Genomic DNA, 17,128 nt, shown 5'->3' with positions numbered 1-17,128 from the left:
CTAGTTATTAGTGTACAGCAGTCCTCCCAATCTGGTTATTAGTGTACAGCAGTCCTCCCAATCTGGTTATTAGTGTACAGCAGTCCTCCCAATCTGGTGTTTAGTATAGGGCAGTCCTCCCAATCTGCTGTTTACTATAGAGCAGTCCTCCCAATCTGGCATTTATGGTAGAGCAGTCCTCCCAATCCGGTGCTTAATGTAGAACAGTCCTCCCAATCTGGTGTTTAGTGTAGAACAGTCCTCCCAATCTGGTGCTTAATGTAGAGCAGTCCTCCCAATCTGGTGCTTAGTTTAGAGCAGTCCTCCTAATCTGGAATTTAGTGTAGAGCAGTCCTCCCAATCTGGTTATTAGTGTAGAGCAGTCCTCCCAATCTGGAATTTAGTGTAGAGCAGTCCTCCCAATCTGGTTCTTAGTGTAGAGCAGTCCTCCCAATCTGGCATTTAGTGTAGAGCAGTCCTCCCAATCTGGCGTTTAGTGTAGAGCAGTCCTCCCAATCTGGCATTTAGTGTAGAGCAGTCCTCCCAATCTGGTTATTAGTGTAGAGCAGTCCTCCCAATCTGGCATTTAGTATAGAGCAGTCCTTCCAATCTGGTTATTAGTGTAGAGCAGTCCTCCCAATCTGGCATCTAGTGTAGAGCAGTCCTCCCAATCTCGCATTTAGTGTAGAGCAGTCCTCCCGATCTGGCACTTAGTGTAGAGCAGTCCTCCCAATCGCAGTGAGTAAAATACCAAACTTTTGTGCTAATTTACTTGGCGCAGGCGCGCTGCGTACATTGCGAATGCGCAGTTTGCGACTAATAGCTCCGTAGCGGGAAAAAATAACGAGCGAACAACTCGGAATGACCCCCTAAGTGTAGAGCAGTCTTCCCAATCTGGTTATTAGTGTAGAGCAGTCCTCCCAATCTGCCGTGAGTAAAATACCAAACTTTTGTGCTAATTTACTTGGCGCCTTCGCGCTGCATACATTGCGCATGCGCAGTTTGCGACTAATCGCTCCGTAGTGGGAAAAAATAACGAGCGAACAACTCGTAATGACCCCCTAAGTGTAGAGCAGTCTTCCCAATCTGGTTTTTAGTGCAGAGCAGTCCTCCCAATCTGGCATTTAGTGTAGAGCAGTCCTCCCAATCTGGCGTTTAGTGTAGAGCAGTCCTCCCAATCTGTCATTTTAGTGTAGAGCAGTCCTCCCAATCTGGCATTTAGTGTAGAGCAGTCCTTCCAATCTGGTTATTAATGTAGAGCAGTCCTCCCAATCTGGCATCTAGTGTAGAGCAGTCCTCCCAATCTGGCATTTAGTGTAGAGCAGTCTGGCATTTAGTGTAGAGCAGTCCTCCCAATCTTGTTATTAGTGTAGAGCAGTCCTCCCAATCTGGCATTTAGTGTAGAGCAGTCCTCCCAATCTGGTGTTTAGTGTAGAGCAGTCCTCCCATTATGGTGTTTAGTATAGTGCAGTCCTCCCAATCTGGTGTTTAGTGTAGAGCAGTCCTCCTAATCTGGTGTTTAGTGTAGAGCAGTTCTCACAATCTGTTTTTTAGCGTAGAGCAGTCCTTATAATTTGCGGCTAAATGTAGTAGCCTCCGAGTTCCAGAAGTGCAAGAATTTTGTGCAAGTCTGCCCGTTGTTTTTTTTTTAAAGCAATAATCATTTACAAGAAAAAACTGGCTTGGTTATGATTTGTAAATGTTTGGTGCTTTAAAAAATAAAATAGGCAGACTCGCACAAAATTCCGTCACCTCCGAAACACAGAGGTTATTACATTTAGCCACTGGTGTTTAGTATAGAGCAGTCCTCCTAATCTGGTATTTAGTGTACAGCAGCCCTCCCAATCTGGTTATTAGTGTACAGCAGTCCTCCCAATCTGGTTATCAGTGTACAGCAGTCCTCCCAATCTGGTTATTAGTGTACAGCAGTCCTCCCTATCTGGTTATTAGTGTACAGCAGTCCTTCCAATCTGGTTATTAGTGTACAGCAGTCCTCCCAATCTGGTTATTAGTGTACAGCAGTCCTCCCAATCTGGTGTTTAGTATAGGGCAGTCCTCCCAATCTGGTGTTTAGTATAGGGCAGTCCTCCCAATCTGCTGTTTACTATAGAGCAGTCCTCCCAATCTGGCATTTATGGTAGAGCAGTCCTCCCAATCCGGTGCTTAATGTAGAACAGTCCTCCCAATCTGGTGTTTAGGGTAGAACAGTCCTCCCAATCTGGTGCTTAATGTAGAGCAGTCCTCCCAATCTGGTGCTTAGTTTAGAGCAGTCCTCCTAATCTGGAATTTAGTGTAGAGCAGTCCTCCCAATCTGGTTCTTAGTGTAGAACAGTCCTCCCAATCTGGTTATTAGTGTAGAGCAGTCCTCCCAATCTGGCATTTAGTGTAGAGCAGTCCTCCCAATCTGGCATTTAGTGTAGAGCAGTCCTCCCAATCTGGCGTTTAGTGTAGAACAGTCCTCCCAATCTGGCATTTAGTGTAGAGCAGTCCTCCCAATCGCAGTGAGTAAAATACCAAACTTTTGTGCTAAGTTACTTGGCGCAGGCGCGCTGCGTACATTGCGAATGCGCAGTTTGCGACTAATCGCTCTGTAGCGGGAAAAAATAACGAGCGAACAACTCGGAATGACCCCCTAAGTGTAGAGCAGTCTTCCCAATCTGGTTATTAGTGTAGAGCAGTCCTCCCAATCTGCCGTGAGTAAAATACCAAACTTTTGTGCTAATTTACTTGGCGCAGGCGCGCTGCATACATTGCGCATGCGCAGTTTGCGACTAATCGCTCCGTAGTGGGAAAAAATAACGAGCGAACAACTCGGAATGACCCCCTAAGTGTAGAGCAGTCTTCCCAATCTGGTTATTAGTGCAGAGCAGTCCTCCCAATCTGGCGTTTAGTGTAGAGCAGTCCTCCCAATCTGTCATTTAGTGTAGAGCAGTCCTTCCAATCTGGTTATTAGTGTAGAGCAGTCCTCCCAATCTGGTTATTAGTGTACATCAGTCCTCCCAATCTGGTTATTAGTGTACAGCAGTCCTCCCAATCTGGTTATTAGTGTACAGCAGTCCTCCCAATCTGGTTATTAGTAGAGATGAGCGCCTGAAATTTTTCGGGTTTTGTGTTTTGGTTTTGGGTTCGGTTCCGTGGCCGTGTTTTGGGTTCGACCGCGTTTTGGCAAAACCTCACCGAATTTTTTTTGTCGGATTCGGGTGTGTTTTGGATTCGGGTGGTTTTTTCAAAAAACCCTAAAAAACATCTTAAAACATTGAATTTGGGGGTCATTTTGATCCCATAGTATTATTAACCTCAATAACCATAATTAACACTCATTTTCAGTCTATTCTGAACACCTTACACCTCACAATATTATTTTTAGTCCTAAAATTTGCACCGAGGTCGCTGGATGACTAAGCTCAGCGACCCTAGTGGCCGACACAAACACCGGGCCCATCTAGGAGTGGCACTGCAGTGTCACGCAGGATGTCCCTTCCAAAAAACCCTCCCCAAACAGCACATGACGCAAAGAAAAAAAGAGGCGCAATGAGGTAGCTGTGTGAGTAAGATTAGCGACCCTAGTGGCCGACACAAACACCGGGCCCATCTAGGAGTGGCACTGCAGTGTCACGCAGGATGTCCCTTCCAAAAAACCCTCCCCAAACAGCACATGACGCAAAGAAAAAAAGAGGTGCAATGAGGTAGCTGACTGTGTGAGAAAGATAAGCGACCCTAGTGGCCGACACAAACACCGGGCCCATCTAGGAGTGGCACTGCAGTGTCACGCAGGATGTCCCTTCCAAAAAACCCTCCCCAAACAGCACATGACGCAAAGAAAAAAAGAGGCGCAATGAGGTAGCTGACTGTGTGAGAAAGATAAGCGACCCTAGTGGCCGACACAAACACCGGGCCCATCTAGGAGTGGCACTGCAGTGTCACGCAGGATGTCCCTTCCAAAAAACCCTCCCCAAACAGCACATGACGCAAAGAAAAAAAGAGGCGCAATGAGGTAGCTGTGTGAGTAAGATTAGCGACCCTAGTGGCCGACACAAACACCTGGCCCATCTAGGAGTGGCACTGCAGTGTCACGCAGGATGTCCCTTCCAAAAAACCCTCCCCAAACAGCACATGACGCAAAGAAAAAAAGAGGCGCAATGAGGTAGCTGACTGTGTGAGAAAGATAAGCGACCCTAGTGGCCGACACAAACACCGGGCCCATCTAGGAGTGGCACTGCAGTGTCACGCAGGATGTCCCTTCCAAAAAACCCTCCCCAAACAGCACATGACGCAAAGAAAAATAAAAGAAAAAAGAGGTGCAAGATGGAATTGTCCTTGGGCCCTTCCCACCCACCCTTATGTTGTATAAACAAAACAGGACATGCACACTTTAACCAACCCATCATTTCAGTGACAGGGTCTGCCACACGACTGTGACTGAAATGACGGGTTGGTTTGGACCCCCACCAAAAAAGAAGCAATTAATCTCTCCTTGCACAAACTGGCTCTACAGAGGCAAGATGTCCACCTCATCATCATCCTCCGATATATCACCGTGTACATCCCCCTCCTCACAGATTATCAATTCGTCCCCACTGGAATCCACCATGTCAGCTCCCTGTGTACTTTGTGGAGGCAATTGCTGCTGGTCAATGTCTCCGCGGAGGAATTGATTATAATTCATTTTAATGAACATCATCTTCTCCACATTTTCTGGATGTAACCTCGTACGCCGATTGCTGACAAGGTGAGCGGCGGCACTAAACACTCTTTCGGAGTACACACTTGTGGGAGGGCAACTTAGGTAGAATAAAGCCAGTTTGTGCAAGGGCCTCCAAATTGCCTCTTTTTCCTGCCAGTATAAGTACGGACTGTGTGACGTGCCTACTTGGATGCGGTCACTCATATAATCCTCCACCATTCTATCAATGGTGAGAGAATCATATGCAGTGACAGTAGACGACATGTCCGTAATGGTTGTCAGGTCCTTCAGTCCGGACCAGATGTCAGCATCAGCAGTCGCTCCAGACTGCCCTGCATCACCGCCAGCGGGTGGGCTCGGAATTCGGATTTGGGATTTCGAAGAATGCACAGTTCTTTGCTGTGCTGCTTTTGCCAGCTTGAGTCTTTTCATTTTTCTAGCGAGAGGCTGAGTGCTTCCATCCTCATGTGAAGCTGAACCACTAGCCATGAACATAGGCCAGGGCCTCAGCCGTTCCTTGCCACTCCGTGTGGTAAATGGCATATTGGCAAGTTTACGCTTCTCCTCCGACAATTTTATTTTAGGTTTTGGAGTCCTTTTTTTTCTGATATTTGGTGTTTTGGATTTGACATGCTCTGTACTATGACATTGGGCATCGGCCTTGGCAGACGACGTTGCTGGCATTTCATCGTCTCGGCCATGACTAGTGGCAGCAGCTTCAGCACGAGGTGGAAGTGGATCTTGATCTTTCCCTAATTTTGGAACCTCAACTTTTTTGTTCTCCATATTTTATAGGCAGAACTAAAAGGCACCTCAGGTAAACAATGGAGATGGATGGATTGGATACTAGTATACAATTATGGACGGACTGCCACGGTTAGGTGGTATAAAAAAACCACGGTTAGGTGGTATATAATACAATTATGGATGGACGGACTGCCTGCCGAGTTCCGACACAGAGGTAGCCACAGCCGTGAACTACCGCACTGTACACTGGTTGATAAAGAGATAGTAGTATACTCGTAACAACTAGTATGACACTATGACGACGGTATAAAGAATGAAAAAAAAACCACGGTTAGGTGGTATATATTATAATAATAATACAATTATGGATGGACGGACTGCCTGCCGACTGCCGACACAGAGGTAGCCACAGCCGTGAACTACCGCACTGTACACTGGTTGATAAAGAGATAGTAGTATACTCGTAACAACTAGTATGACACTATGACGACGGTATAAAGAATGAAAAAAAAACCACGGTTAGGTGGTATATATTATAATAATAATACAATTATGGATGGACGGACTGCCTGCCGACTGCCGACACAGAGGTAGCCACAGCCGTGAACTACCGCACTGTACACTGGTTGATAAAGAGATAGTAGTATACTCGTAACAACTAGTATGACACTATGACGACGGTATAAAGAATGAAAAAAAAACCACGGTTAGGTGGTATATATTATAATAATAATACAATTATGGATGGACGGACTGCCTGCCGACTGCCGACACAGAGGTAGCCACAGCCGTGAACTACCGCACTGTACACTGGTTGATAAAGAGATAGTAGTATACTCGTAACAACTAGTATGACACTATGACGACGGTATAAAGAATGAAAAAAAAACCACGGTTAGGTGGTATATATTATAATAATAATACAATTATGGATGGACGGACTGCCTGCCGACTGCCGACACAGAGGTAGCCACAGCCGTGAACTACCGCACTGTACACTGGTTGATAAAGAGATAGTAGTATACTCGTAACAACTAGTATGACACTATGACGACGGTATAAAGAATGAAAAAAAAACCACGGTTAGGTGGTATATATTATAATAATAATAATACAATTATGGATGGACGGACTGCCTGCCGACTGCCGACACAGAGGTAGCCACAGCCGTGAACTACCGCACTGTACACTGGTTGATAAAGAGATAGTAGTATACTCGTAACAACTAGTATGACACTATGACGACGGTATAAAGAATGAAAAAAAAACCACGGTTAGGTGGTATATATTATAATAATAATACAATTATGGATGGACGGACTGCCTGCCGACTGCCGACACAGAGGTAGCCACAGCCGTGAACTACCGCACTGTACACTGGTTGATAAAGAGATAGTAGTATACTCGTAACAACTAGTATGACACTATGACGACGGTATAAAGAATGAAAAAAAAACCACGGTTAGGTGGTATATATTATAATAATAATACAATTATGGATGGACGGACTGCCTGCCGACTGCCGACACAGAGGTAGCCACAGCCGTGAACTACCGCACTGTACACTGGTTGATAAAGAGATAGTAGTATACTCGTAACAACTAGTATGACACTATGACGACGGTATAAAGAAAGAAAAAAAAATACCACAGTTAGGTGGTATATATTATAATAATAATACAATTATGGATGGACGGACTGCCTGCCGACTGCCGACACAGAGGTAGCCACAGCCGTGAACTACCGCACTGTACACTGGTTGATAAAGAGATAGTAGTATACTCGTAACAACTAGTATGACACTATGACGACGGTATAAAGAATGAAAAAAAAACCACGGTTAGGTGGTATATATTATAATAATAATACAATTATGGATGGACGGACTGCCTGCCGACTGCCGACACAGAGGTAGCCACAGCCGTGAACTACCGCACTGTACACTGGTTGATAAAGAGATAGTAGTATACTCGTAACAACTAGTATGACACTATGACGACGGTATAAAGAAAGAAAAAAAAATACCACAGTTAGGTGGTATATATTATAATAATAATACAATTATGGATGGACGGACTGCCTGCCGACTGCCGACACAGAGGTAGCCACAGCCGTGAACTACCGCACTGTACACTGGTTGATAAAGAGATAGTAGTATACTCGTAACAACTAGTATGACACTATGACGACGGTATAAAGAAAGAAAAAAAAATACCACGGTTAGGTGGTATATATTGTAATACAATTATGGATGGACGGACTGCCTGCCGAGTTCCGACTGCCGACACAGAGGTAGCCACAGCCGTGAACTACCGCACTGTACTGTGTCTGCTGCTAATATAGACTGGTTGATAAAGAGATAGTATACAATACATACAACAATATACTACTATACTGGTGGTCAGGCACTGGTCACCACTAGTCACACTGGCAGTGGCACTCCTGCAGCAAAAGTGTGCACTGTTTAATTTTAAATTAATATAATATTATGTACTCCTGGGGGCTCCTGCTATAACAACCTGCAGTGCTCCCCAGTCTCCCCCACAATTATTATAAGCTTTGCCTTTTATACATTGATGTGCAGCACACTGGGCTGAGCTGAGTGCACACAGACTGAGTCACACTGTGTGACTGGCTGCTGCTGTGTATCGTTTTTTTTCAGGCAGAGAACGGATATAGCAGAGAACGGATATATTATATTAAAATAAATAAAAGTTAACTAACAACAACTGCACTGGTCACTGTGGTAAACTCTGTCTGACTCTGCACAATCTCTCTCTCTCTTCTAATCTAATTTCTAATGGAGAGGACGCCAGCCACGTCCTCTCCCTATCAATCTCAATGCACGTGTGAAAATGGCGGCGACGCGCGTCTCCTTATATAGAATCCGAGTCTCGCGAGAATCCGACAGCGTCATGATGACGTTCGGGCGCGCTCGGGTTAACCGAGCAAGGCGGGAGGATCCGAGTCTGCTCGGACCCGTGAAAAAAACATGAAGTTCGTGCGGGTTCGGTTTCAGAGAAACCGAACCCGCTCATCTCTAGTTATTAGTGTACAGCAGTCCTCCCAATCTGGTTATTAGTGTACAGCAGTCCTTCCAATCTGGTTATTAGTGTACAGCAGTCCTCCCAATCTGGCATTTAGTGTAGAGCAGTCCTTCCAATCTGGTTATTAGTGTAGAGCAGTCCTCCCAATCTGGTTATTAGTGTACATCAGTCCTCCCAATCTGGTTATTAGTGTACAGCAGTCCTCCCAATCTGGTTATTAGTGTACAGCAGTCCTCCCAATCTGGTTATTAGTGTACAGCAGTCCTCCCAATCTGGTTATTAGTGTACAGCAGTCCTTCCAATCTGGTTATTAGTGTACAGCAGTCCTCCCAATCTGCTGTTTACTATAAAGCAGTCCTCCTAATCTGGCATTTATGGTAGAGCAGTCCTCCCAATTCGGTGCTTAATGTAGAACAGTCCTCCCAATCTGGTGCTTAATGTAGAGCAGTCCTCCCATTCTGGTGCTTAGTGTACAGCAGTCCTCCTAATCTGGAATTTAGTGTAGAGCAGTCCTTCCAATCTGGCATCTAGTGTAGAGCAGTCCTCCCAATCTGGCATTTAGTGTAGAGCAGTCCTCCCAATCTGGCATTTAGTGTAGAGAAGTCCTCCCAATCTGGCATTTAGTGAAGAGCAGTCCTCCCATTTTGGTTATTAGTGTAGTGCAGTCCTCCCAATCTGGCATTTAGTGTAGAGCAGTCCTCCCAATCTGGCATCTAGTGTAGAGCAGTCCTCCCAATCTGGCATTTAGTGTAGAGCAGTCCTCCCAATCTGGCATTTAGTGTAGAGAAGTCCTCCCAATCTGGCATTTAGTGAAGAGCAGTCCTCCCATTTTGGTTATTAGTGTAGTGCAGTCCTCCCAATCTGGCATTTAGTGTAGAGCAGTCCTCCCAATCTGGCATCTAGTGTAGAGCAGTCCTCCCAATCTGGTTATTCGTGTAGAGCAGTCCTCCCTATCTGGCATTTAGTGTAGAACAGTCCTCCCAATCTGGTTATTAGTGTAGAGCAGTCCTCCCAATCTGGCATCTAGTGTAGAGCAGTCCTCCCAATCTGGCATTTAGTGTAGAGCAGTCCTCCCAATATGGTTATTAGTGTAGAACAGTACTCCCTATCTGGTTATAGTGTACAGCAGTCCTCCCAATCTGGTTATTAGTGTACAGCAGTTCTTCCAATCTGGTGTTTTGTATAGAACAGTCTTCCCAAACTAGTGTTTATTGTACAAGAGTCCTCCAAATCTGGCATTTAGTGTAGAGCAGTCCTCCCAATCCTGTGCTTAGTATAGGGCAGTCCTCCCAATCTGCTGTTTACTATAGAGCAGTCCTCCCAATCTGGCATTTAGTGTAGAGCAGTTCTCCCATTTTGGTTATTAGTGTAGTGCAGTCCTCCCAATCTGGCATTTAGTGTAGAGCAGTCCTCCCAATCTGGCATCTAGTGTAGAGCAGTCCTCCCAATCTGGTTATTCGTGTAGAGCAGTCCTCCCTATCTGGCATTTAGTGTAGAACAGTCCTCCCTATCTGGTTATTAGTGTACAGCAGTCCTCCCAATCTGGTTATTAGTGTACAGCAGTCCTTCCAATCTGGTGTTTTGTATAGAGCAGTCTTTCCAATCTGGCATTTAGTGTAGAGCAGTCCTCCCAATCTGCTGTTTACTATAGAGCAGTCCTCCCAATCTGGCATTTAGTGTAGAGCAGTTCTCCCATTTTGGTTATTAGTGTAGAGCAGTCCTCCCAATCTGGCATTTAGTGTAGAGCAGTCCTCCCAATCTGGTTATTAGTGTAGAGCAGTCCTCCCAATCTGGCATTTAGTGTAGAGCAGTCCTCCCAATCTGGCATCTAGTGTAGAGCAGTCCTCCCAATCTGGTTATTAGTGTAGAGCAGTCCTCCCAATCTGGCATCTAGTGTAGAGCAGTCCTCCCAATCTGGCATCTAGTGTAGAGCAGTCCTCCCAATCTGGCATTTAGTGTAGAGCAGTCCTCCCAATATGGTTATTACTGTAGAACAGTCCTCCCAATCTGGCATTTAGTGTAGAGCAGTCCTCCCAATCTGGTTAATAGTGTAGAGCAGTCCTCCCAATCTGGCATTTAGTGTAGAGCAGTCCTCCCAATCTGGCGTTTAGTGTAGAGCAGTCCTCCCAGTCTGACATTGTGTAGAGCTGTCCTTCCAATCTGGCATCTAGTGTAGAGCAGTCCTCCCAATCTGGCATCTAGTGTAGAGCAGTCCTCCCAATCTGGCATCTAGTGTGGAGCAGTCCTCCCAATCTGGTTATTAGTGTAGAGCAGTCCTCCCAATCTGGTTATTAGTGTAGAACAGTCCTCCCAATCTGGTGCTTAGTGTAGAACAGCCCTCCCAATCTGGTGCTGAATGTAGAGCAGTCCTCCTAATCTGGAATTTAGTGTAGAGCAGTCCTCCCAATCTGGCATCTAGTGTAGAGCAGTCCTCCCAATCTGGCATTTAGTGTAGAGCAGTCCTCCCAATCTGGCATCTAGTATAGAGCAGTCCTCCCAATCTGGCATTTAGTGTAGAGCAGTCCTCCCAATCTGGTTATTAGTGTGTAGAGCAGTCCTCCCAATCTGGCATCTAGTGTAGAGCAGTCCTCCCAGTCTGGCATTTAGTGTAGAGCAGTCCTCCCAATCTGGTTATAAATTTAGAACAGTCCTCCCAATCTGGCATTAGTGTAGAGCAGTCCTCCCAATCTGGTTATTAGTGTAGAGCAGTCCTCCCAATCTGGCATTTAGTGTAGAGCAGTCCTCCCAATCTGGCGTTTAGTGTAGAGCAGTCCTCCCAATCTGGCATTTAGTGTAGAGCAGTCCTCCCAATCTGGTTATAAGTGTAGAACAGTCCTCCCAATCTGGCATTTAGTGTAGAGCAGTTCTCCCAATCTGGTTATTAGTGTACAGCAGTCCTCCCAATCTGGCGTTTAGTGTAGAGCAGTCCTCCCAATCTGGCATTTAGTGTAGAGCAGTCCTCCCAATCTGGTTATTAGTGTAGAGCAGTCCTCCCAATCTAGCATTTAGTGTAGAGCAGTCCTCCCAATCTGGCATTTAGTGTAGAGCAGTCCTTCCAATCTGGCTATTAGTGTAGAGCAGTCCTCCCAATCTGGCATCTAGTGTAGAGCAGTCCTCCCAATCTGGCATTTAGTGTAGAGCAGTCCTCCCAATCTGGTTATTAGTGTAGAGCAGTCCTCCCAATCTGGCATTTAGTGTAGAGCAGTCCTCCCAATCTGGCGTTTAGTGTAGAGCAGTCCTCCCAATCTGGCATCTAGTATAGAGCAGTCCTCCCAATCTGGCATCTAGTGTAGAGCAGTCCTCCCAATCTGGTGTTTAGTGTAGAGCAGTCCTCCCAATCTTGTTATTAGTGTAGAGCAGTCCTCCCAATCTGGCATTTAGTATAGAGCAGTCCTCCCAATCTGATGTTCATTGTAGGAAGAGGGATAAGTAACAGGAGAGTGTGGTGGGTTCAGGGGCGTTTTAAGAGATGGGGACCCACGTCCAGCCTCTGTTGCCAGCCCCCTCCTCTCCAGCAGCTAATAGACTCTGGCATAAAGCCAGAACCTACTGCGCATGCACAAATCACTTGGAAATGGCCGCAGCGGCCATTTTCAAAGTGATTTGTGCCCACACTGCACCCATAGTATACTCTATGGGTGCAGTGTGCCCCCCCCCCCGGATGTCTATAATTATGGAAGTACATTTAAGAATAAGGCTAACTTGGTTTGACCATAAAATTAAGGGGTTCATTCTTTTAATGGGGTTACTACAAATTTCACAGGTAATTAGGGGTTTAATGAATATTAATATAATTAGTTGATAATGTTGGGCACCCTGGGGTGTTGCAGGGCTCTTGCAGGGGGGTGCCTCGGGTTGGTGGTCCAGGACCAAATCAAATTACTTATGGTCAAAGTGATAGGCAAAACCAGTGCTGGTGACTTCCAGTCATAAAACGTGGACAATCGGAAGCACTAATGTATACCGCCACATAACTGATAGGATGCTCTCTGTATTGTGTAGCGGTCACCAGGAAGCTCAGTGTATTGTATGCCTGTCACTAGGACGCTTTCTGTATTGTGTAGCGGTCACCAGGAAGCTCAGTGTATTGTATGCCAGTCACTAAGATGCTCTCTGTATTGTGTAGCGGTCACCAGGAAGCTATGTGTATTGTATGCCAGTCACTATGATGCTCTCTGTATTGTGTTGCGGTCACCAGGAAGCTCTGTGTATTCTTTGCTAGTCAGTAGGATGCTCTCTGTATTGTGTAGCGGTCACCAGGAAGATCAGTGTATTGTATGCCAGTCACTAGGATGCTTTCTGTATTGTGTAGCGGTCACCAGGAAGCACTGTGTATTGTATGCCAGTCACTAGGATGCTCTCTGTATTGTGTAGCAGTCACCAGGAAGCTCGGTGTATTGTATGCCAGTCACTAGGACGTTCTCTGTATTGTGTTGCGGTCACCAGGAAGCTCTGTGTATTGTATGCTAGTCAGTAGGATGCTCTCTGTATTGTGTAGCGGTCACCAGGAAGATCAGTGTATTGTATGCCAGTCACTAGGATGCTTTCTGTATTGTGTAGCGGTCACCAGGAACCTCTGTGTATTGTATGCCAGTCACTAGGATGCTCTCTGTATTGTGTAGCAGTCACCAGGAAGCTCAGTGTATTGTATGCCAGTCACTAGGACGCTCTCTGTGGGCCCGGTAAAGCCATGTTGCAGGTAGTGAGAAGGCGCGTGTCCTAGTGTGGGTGTGGATCATTATGTCGACAATGTTTAGGTCGACCACTATAGGTCGACAGTCACTAGGTCGACAGGGTTGGAAGGTCGACAGGGTTTCTAGGTCGACATGTGCTAGGTTGACAGGTCAAAAGGTTGACATGAGGTGTTTTTTTTTGTTTTTTTGGTTGTCGAACCCCAATTAGTGCACCGTGTCCCCTCGCATGCCTCGCCATGCTTCGGGCAAGGTGCCTTGCTCCGCTGCGCTCAGCACAGATTACCGTTCCAATCATAGTCCACGTGGATCGTTAAGTATAAAAAAGTTCAAAAAAAGAATTTTTTTTTGAAAACTCATGTCGACCTAGCACATGTCGACCTAGAAACCCTGTCGACCTTCTGACCCTGTCGACCTAGTGACTGTCGACCTATAGTGGTCGGCCTAAACATTGTCGACCTAGACAGTGTCGATCTTCAGACCGGATCCCCCTTGTGTAATTCTAAATTTCAGTGTCTAACAGAGCAGCTCAGTATTTGTTTGTTACATGCAAAAGCAGCCCGGATTGTCCCTGCATGCAAACAAATAAAAGCATTTGCACCCCTTGCACCCCAGCGTGGCTTTTCTTCCCTCAGCAGTCCCCAGTTTGGTGTTTGCGTCTGTTTTCAGACTGAATCAGGAACGGCATTTGTAAATAATAATATATTCAATAAATGTTCCTGTTATAATGTGCCTGTCTCTTAATATTTACCATCTTCTTTTACATCTCTTTCCCTCATACGTGATGCTCTTCAATTCAGACTATAAAAGAGCCCTTATGTCGTAAGCATCATGGTGTATATGTGTGGAGTTTGTATGTTCTTCAGTGTTTGCGTGGGTTTCCTCCGAGTGCTCGGGTTAAGTGTGGATCATTGGCTCAACCATAATTTGGTCGACAGTCAATAGATCAACCCCATATGGTCGACAGGCAAGAGGTCGACAGGAGCAATATGTCGACTTGTACAAGGTAGACACCTGATAAAGCCGACAGATACAAGGTTGACACTGTCAAAATGGCGACATGGAAAATGGTCGACACAGAAAAGGTGAACACCATTTTTGTAAAGTTTTTTGGGTGTCATTTACCATTTTAAACCACATGTGACCCCAATTAGTGCACCGCGTCCCCTTGTGTGGCTCACTTCACTCGCCACGCGTCGGGCATGGTGCCTTGTCCCACTGCCGTTGCGCTCGGCACAGGTTACTATTCCCAATTGTAGACCACAGGTCTAGTAAAAGATGGAAAAACTTGTTAAAAAAAAAATTGTGTTGACTATTGTCATGATATAGATTGTAAGCTCCCCAGGGCAGGGACTGATGTAAATGACTACTCTGTGTAAAGCACCGTGGAACTTTTGTGCACCATATAAATAATCATTAATAAATAAAATAAATAAATAAATAAGGGCTTAGTGACGCGACTGAGGCATGAGGCATTTTGTGCCTCAGTGATGTCACTAGTTCCTACGGAATGGATGGAAACTAGCGGGGTGCACTATTTGGCAGCGTAACCTGAGCGCACATTATTAGATCCTGCAGAATAAACAATTTGTCTTGTACATAAAATAAATCACAGTAAATAGATGTAAAAGCTCAGAGGGAATCCGCCTCTGGCCGGAGCTGTGTGACAACCGCTGTGTGAGTGGCCACAGGCAATCTGCTAATTAACACTGCTCTTTGTTGGTTTTCTCCAGGGTAATTATCATGTCACTTGCAACCTGATAGCTGAGATTAGGGCAGCAAATTGCCCAGTTACTGATAACATTTGCTTTGCATCATTTGCATCTGTAAGTGACAAATGCCCAGAGTCCGGCATTCCCGGCTAATGGGTTCATTCCTCCACTCCAGGCACAGTCCGGCATTCCCGGCTAATGGGTTCATTCCTCCACTCCAGCCAGAGTCCGGCGTTCCCGGCTAATGGGTTCACTCCACTCGAGCCAGAGTCCGGCATTCCCAGCTAATGGGTTCATTCCTCCACTCCAGGCACAGTCCGGCATTCCCGGCTAATGGGTTCATTCCTCCACTCCAGGCACAGTCCGGCATTCCCGGCTAATGGGTTCATTCCTCCACTCCAGCCAGAGTTCAGCATTCCCGGCTAATGGGTTCAGTCCTCCACTCCAGCCAGAGTCAGGCATTCCCGGCTAATGGGTACATTCCTCAACTCCAGCCAGAGTCCGGCATTCCCAGCTAATGGGTTCATTCCTCCACTCCAGCCAGAGTCCGGCATTCCCGGCTAATGGGTTCATTCATTCCACTCCAGCCAGAGTCCGGCATTCCCGACTAATAGGTTCATTCCACTCCAGCCAGAGTCCGGCATTCCCGGCTAATGGGTTCATTCCTCCACTCCAGCCAGAGTCGGGCATTCCCGGCTAATGGGTTCATTCCTCCACTCCAGCCAGAGTAAGGCATTCCCGGCTAATGGGTTCATTCCTCCACTCTAGCCAGAGTTCGGCATTCCCGGCTAATGGGTTCAATCCTCCACTCCAGCCAGAGTCCGGCGTTCCCAGCTAATGGGTTCACTCCACTCCAGCCAGAGTCCGGCATTCCCAGCTAATGGGTTCATTCCTCCACTCCAGGCACAGTCCGGCATTCCCGGCTAATGGGTTCATTCCTCCACTCCAGCCAGAGTACGGCATTCCCGGCTAATGGGTTCAGTCCTCCACTCCAGCCAGAGTCCGGCATTCCCGGCTAATGGGTTCATTCCTCCACTCTAGCCAGAGTTCGGCATTCCCGGCTAATGGGTTCAATCCTCCACTCCAGCCAGAGTACGGCATTCCCGGCTAATGGGTTCATTCCTCCACTCCAGCCAGAGTTCAGCATTCCCGGCTAATGGGTTCAGTCCTCCACTCCAGCCAGAGTCAGGCATTCCCGGCTAATGGGTACATTCCTCAACTCCAGCCAGAGTCCGGCATTCCCGGCTAATGGGTTCAATCCTCCACTCCAGCCAGAATACGGCATTCCCGGCTAATGGGTTCAGTCCTCCACTCCAGCCAGAGTCCGGCATTCCCGGCTAATGGGTTCATTCCTCCACTCCAGCCAGAGTCCGGCATTCCCGGCTAATGGGTTTATTCCTCCACTCCAGCCACAGTCCGCCATTCCCGGCTAATGGGTTCATTCCTCCACTCCAGCCAGAGTCGGGCATTCCCGGCTAATGGGTTCATTCCACTCCAGCCAGAGTCTCATACAAATCATCAAACGTGGATAAACCTAAACTAATAAAAAAAAGTTAAATTATTTATTTATTCCTCCGAAATCTATCAAATGGCAAATTGTAAAATGATACTACATAGTACGTTTATTACATTTAGCCATGGCGCGGCGATATGCTGCATAACGCTAACAGATACAGGGGCCTGTGTGCTAAGTCTTGGAGAGAGATAAAGTAGCAGCCAATCAGCTCCTAACTGACATGTTTGGGTGCACGTGAGACTCCCCCCACGGACAAGATAAATATTTCGGTCATTGATTCCCACGAGCTGACAGATTTTAACGCTTAGGTTTGGCCGCAGTGCTGCTTATTTGGGTACTTTGACCGCTGACGCTGCACTGTTTGTAATCCGTGTCCATCTACTGCAATATGCTGCACTGTAAATCACTTTTTTCTTGTTTTGTTCATACTATTTCTGATATTGGGGGTCATTCCGAGTTGGTCGCTCGCTAGCTACTTTTTGCAGCCGTGCAAACCCATAGTCGCCACCCACCGGGGAGTGTATATTTGCTGTGCAAGTGTGCGATCGCATGTGCAGCCGAGCGGTACAAAAATAGTTTGTGCAGTTTCTGAGTAGCTCAGAAATTACTCAGCCGCTGCGATCACTTCAGCCTGTCCGGGGCCGGAATTGACGTCAGACACCCGCCCTGCAAACGCTTGGACACGCCTGCATTTTTCCAAACACTCCCAGAAAACGGCCAGTTGACACCCACAAACGCCCTCTTCCTGTCAA

At 46.6% G+C, this 17,128-nt stretch overlaps 1 protein-coding gene across 3 annotated transcripts in view; it reads left to right on the top strand.

Annotated features, from left to right (window-relative positions):
• BOC (BOC cell adhesion associated, oncogene regulated) overlaps positions 1–17,128 on the top strand; it is a 266,459-nt gene that overhangs the window by 166,470 nt on the left and 82,861 nt on the right. The window lies entirely within an intron of this gene.

This window comes from Pseudophryne corroboree, chromosome 2 (assembly GCF_028390025.1).
Source record: "Pseudophryne corroboree isolate aPseCor3 chromosome 2, aPseCor3.hap2, whole genome shotgun sequence".
Taxonomy (NCBI): Eukaryota; Metazoa; Chordata; class Amphibia; order Anura; family Myobatrachidae; genus Pseudophryne; species Pseudophryne corroboree.
This window is presented reverse-complemented; position numbering and strand designations above follow the sequence as displayed.